Here is a 5363-nt window from a genome sequence, read left to right on the forward strand (position 1 = left end):
TTAATGATTTAATAATGACAAGATATCTAAATTTGATAAATTGATGATATCTAAAATTCATAATCTGAATTTTAGATATTTTATCATTGATATTGATAAGATATCGAAAATATTTTATTTAATTGATAATGACATGCTATCTAAAATGATTGATTTGATAAAATTTACCGTCTAATAATGGCAAGATATCTAATTGATTTAATATAATACAATGTTCAGAAGATAGATTAACTTTCTCTGATGGTATTGGATGAAGTGTTTTGTTGAGTGTCTCCTCCCGGATGACAAACATTTTGGCGTGATTGCCATCAAAATCCTTTCGTTAAATTTTACGTAAACTTGCTCGAGGACTAACAAACAATCAAGCAAACAGTATATATACTGCAAACAAGCAAAACGCACCTTGCCAAAATGCCCCCCAATGTTAGGTCAGTAGAGAGGAAAGGTGCGAAGTGTCATTACCAGTTGGACCAGACTCCTGTGAGCAACTAACTCGTTTCACGCTTGAATGTTCTGTGCCACCACCACCACCACCGCACGCGTTGTGTTTCTGTGAAAATGAAGTTTTGGTTCAAGAGCTTAAAAGAAGTGATGTATTTCTAGTTTGATCAGTATTAAGTGACTTAATGTAGATGTAGGTATAGTGTGTTTTCCCCGAGTGGTTTTATTAGTCCACTTTTTTTTTTTTTTACCCTTCTCTGCGCATGCGCAACCGTGTTTTAAAAATTTATGAATGAATTGAAATGATAGGGGAGTGACATCCACTTTTGAATGAACATCGTTACCAGAAAGTAAAATTATGTTGAGAGAGAGAGAGAGAGAGAGAGAGAGAGAGAGAGAGAGAGAGAGAGAGAGAGAGAGAGAGAGAGAGAGCTTTCAATTTCAACTTTCTCGGCTGCTTAAAACTCGCTCTTTCAAAGAAAGTTCCTGAGGCAGGGGATAATACCGTATGAATGGATTATAAAGGTGGACCAGAAAGTCATCTAAGTGCACTCGATTAGATATGTGTATGTTATGTATTATTATATATATATTATATATATATATATATATATATATATATATATAATGAATATATCTATTGTGGCTGCGTTTATTTCCTGTCTATGTTTCCTGTCTATGTTTCTGAATAATGTAATGTGACTCTAGTTTTCAACCACCAACAATTGTCAAGCCTTGGAAACAAATGTATATTGACGAAGCTTTGTAAGCATATGTTAAGATGAGGCGTTGTCAGAATCTGCAACATTTTCAACTGATGCAAGCATTAGGTTATTTAGGCGCAAATTCGTAAGCAAAATGGGATATATTTATGAAGTGAAACCTTCTGTCTGGTTCAGTCGCGTGCAAGTCAAGATTGCTAACATATTCTAGATGGAATGATAAATAACAATAATAATAAAAATAATCTTTCGCGTCTGCCTGTAATATAAATGGTTTTATTCTATTTGGGCCAGATACGATATCCGTTGTCTTCCGACTGTAAGAGTTTCGTCTTAAGCGTTTTAATCCTACGTTTTTACTTTTTTTATTTTATTTTTTCACTCCTTTATAACCTTCAAGCACTCTCCAAAAAAAGGAAAAAAGAACAGATTTTAATTGGGTACAAAGGGCTGGCTTTTTCTCTCCTTTACCTCTTCCACGAAAGGAAAAAAAAAGGGGGGGGGCGAGTAAAAGAACGCATTTTTATTGGGTACAAAGAGCTTGAGTTGAGTCCTGAAAAGGACGTTATGAACAGTCCCGTGGCCTCTGGAAATGAGCCATTAACTTTGTCCATTAAGATTGTCTGGTGGCCTTAAAGCAGGAAAGCTTTCCCCTTGGTTCGGTGAGGTTGTTTGTAAATGGAGCTTGATACGGAGGTTATTTGGAATTGATGTCTGATGATCTTGAAGTTATTTGGAATTGAAGTGTGATCCTGAGGTCATTTGGAATTGAAGTCTGATCCTGAAGGTATTTGATTAAACCCTTATTCTGAGGTGATTTGAAGTTGAAGCCTAATTCCGAGGTTACCTGGAATCGAAGCCTCTGTAGCCTAATCCTGAGGTTATTTGGAATCGAGGCCTTTGTAGCTTAATCCTGAGGTTATTTGGAATCAAAGCCTCTGTAGCCTAATTCTGAGGTTATTTGGAATCGAAGCCTCCATAGCCTAATTCTGAGGTTATTTGGAATCGAAGCCTCAGTAGACTAATTCTGAGGTTATTTGGAACCGAAGCCTCCGTAGCCTAATTCTGAGGTTATTTGGAATCGAAGCCTCCGTAGCTTAATTCTGAGGTTATTTGGAATCGAAGCCTCTGTAGCCTAATTCCTAGGTTATTTGGAATCGAAGCCTCTGTAGCCTAATTCTGAGGTTATTTGGAATCGAAGCCTCTGTAGCCTAATTCCTAGGTTATTTGGAATCGAAGCCTCTGTAGCCTAATTCTTAGGTTATTTGGAATCGAAACCTCCATAGCCTAATTCTGAGGTTATTTGGAATCGAAGCCTCTGTAGCCTAATTCTGAGGTTATTTGTAATCGAAGCCTTAGTAGCCTAATTCTGAGGTTATTTGGAATCGAAGCCTCCGTAGCCTAATTCTGAGGTTATTTGGAATCGAAGCCTTTGCAGCTTAATCCTGAAGTTATTCGGAACTGAAGCCTCTGTAGCCTAATTCTGAGGTTATTTGGAATCGAAGCCTCTGTAGCATAATCCTGAGGTTATTTGGATTTTTGAAGCTTCTGTTGCTTAGTCCTGGTGTTATTTGGATTTGAAGCCTCTGTTGCTTAATCCTGAGGTTATCTGGATTTGAAGCCTCTGTTGCTTAATCCTGAGGTTATTTGGATTTGAAGCCTCTGTTGCTTAATCCTGAGGTTATCTGGAGTTGAGGCCTCTGTTGCTTAATCGTGAGGTTATTTGGCTTTGAAGCCTCTCTTGCTTAATCCTGAGGTTATCTGGATTTGAAGCCTCTGTTGCTTAATCCTGAGGTTATCTGGATTTGAGGCCTCTGTTGCGTAATCCTGAGGTTATCTGGATTTGAAGCCTCTGTTGCTTAATCCTGAGGTTATCTGGATTTGAGGCCTCTGTTGCGTAATCCTGAGGTTATCTGGATTTGAAGCCTCTGTTGCTTAATCCTGAGGTTATCTGGATTTGAGGCCTCTGTTGCGTAATCCTGAGGTTATCTGGATTTGAAGCCTCTGTTGCTTAATCCTGAGGTTATCTGGATTTGAAGCCTCTGTTGCTTAATCCTGAGGTTATTTGGATTTGAAGCCTTTATTGCTTAATCGTGAGGTTATCTGGATTTGAAGCCTCTGTTGCTTAATCCTGAGGTTATCTGAATTTGAAGCCTCTGTTGCTTAATCCTGAGGTTATTTGGATTTGAAGCCTCTGTTGCTTAATCGTGAGGTTATCTGGATTTGAAGCCTCTGTTGCTTAATCGTGAGGTTATCTGGATTTGAAGCCTCTGTTGCTTAATCGTGAGGTTATTTGGATTTGAAGCCTCTGTTGCTTAATCCTAAGATTATTTGGATTTGAAGCCTCTGTTGCTTAATCCTGAGGTTATCTGGATTTGAGGCCTCTGTTGCTTAATCCTGAGGTTTTTTGGATTGAAGCCTCTGTTGCTTAATCCTGAGGTTATTTGGATTTGAAGGCTCTGTTGCTTAATCCTGAGGTTATTTGGATTTGAAGCCTAACCCTGAGACAATCTGGAACGGAACTTTAATCTTGAGGCTCTATCTGAAATTCAAGTCCATGGAGCCTAATCCTGGGGTTATTCGGAACTGAAGTGTAATCCTGAGGTTGTTTGGGATCGAAGCCTGTGAAGCCTAAGCCTGAGGATGATAACCCACGAGGCCCAACCCGGAGGCGGTTTGGAACTTGAAGCCCCATCCCGTCCACCGCTTTAACTGGCAGCATCCAGGAACGGCGAAGCATGATTAGCGGAGCCCAAATTGGTTTTGCTTTCTCTGATGGTGACCCGCTTGGCTTAATCGTTTTGCCAGTAAGGCGGCCATGATGGTGATGATGATGGTGGTGGTGAAGATGGCGAGTGAGGCATTTGATGAATGAAGCCACGAGATTTCGCCACGATGATAATTCGAGGAGTAAATTGGCTGTTGGTTTTAGGAGGGAGGTGAAGGGGGGAAGGGGCTTGGGATATTTTAGGGGGTAGGGGAAATGATGAGGTTTGTGTCAAGGGGTGTGAGCATGGTGAGGAAGATACCACCATATGCTCTGGCGATGAGGAGGAGGAGGAGGAGGAGGAGCAAGGTGCGAGAAGATAAGGAAGATTGATGGATGGAGAGAATGAGGAGTGGGTAGGGGGAGGAGAGGGGGAGTGAGAGATTTTGTTTTAGGGGGGGGAGAGGTGAAGGGGGTTTAAATTGAGGATAAATGAACTGCAGGTTTTTATGTGGGAGTTTTATGAGAGGATGATGATGTGGATATGGTTGGTGATAGTGATGTGATGGTGATGATAAATGATGAATAATGGTGAATATACTTAGTCACGCATTGTAAATGTACCTCAGTCGTGGTTATGGAAAGTATACTAGATGAAAATGTTTCAAATGGCTGTACGTTACATGTTCTGTTTGTGCATCTCTCTCTCTCTCTCTCTCTCTCTCTCTCTCTCTCTCTCTCTCTCTCTCTCTCCTGGCTGATGAATCGATCATATTTAAAAGTAAAGTGACCTGGCAACAGACATTACCATCGCCAGCGAATTGGAATAATGTGATGTAGATAATTTATTTTTTCCTCCAGTAAAAAAAAAAAAAAAAAAAAAAATCCTCGCTCATAACATTAATTCAGTCGGACACATTCTCTCTCTCTATCTCTCTCTCTATCTCTCTCTCTCTCTCTCTCTCTCTCTCTCTCTGGCAGATTTAAGGGTGATGCGGCGCTAATGCAATGTTGCCGGATGTTGGGGAATTATTAATGTAGTTCTGTGATCATTTATGGCTGAATTAGGCGATAAATTCACCAGACCAAAACTTGAAATATAAAATATAATAAGGGACGAACGTTGTTAATGAGAGAGAGAGAGAGAGAGAGAGAGAGAGAGAGAGAGAGAGAGAGAGAGAGAGAGAGGTTGGCTGGGAGGGAGAGAAGGAAATAATTTGAAGGATAATGACGTGTTTTGGAAATGGAAGCCGACAGAGAGAGAGAGAGACAGAGAGAGAGAGAGAGAGAGAGAGGTGAATTAGGAAATTGGTTAGGTGAGGAATAACCATGACATTTTGAAAGGTGAAGTCGAGAGAGAGAAAGAGAGAGAGTGTGTGATAATTAGGTTATTAGGTGAAGGATAACTAGAATGATGTTTTGTAGATGTAAGTCGAAAGAGAGCGAGAGAGAGAATTAGGTAATTAGGTAAAGGATTACCGAGAGAGAGAGAG

Source organism: Macrobrachium nipponense, chromosome 32 (genome assembly GCF_015104395.2).
Source record: "Macrobrachium nipponense isolate FS-2020 chromosome 32, ASM1510439v2, whole genome shotgun sequence".
Classification (NCBI taxonomy): Eukaryota; Metazoa; Arthropoda; class Malacostraca; order Decapoda; family Palaemonidae; genus Macrobrachium; species Macrobrachium nipponense.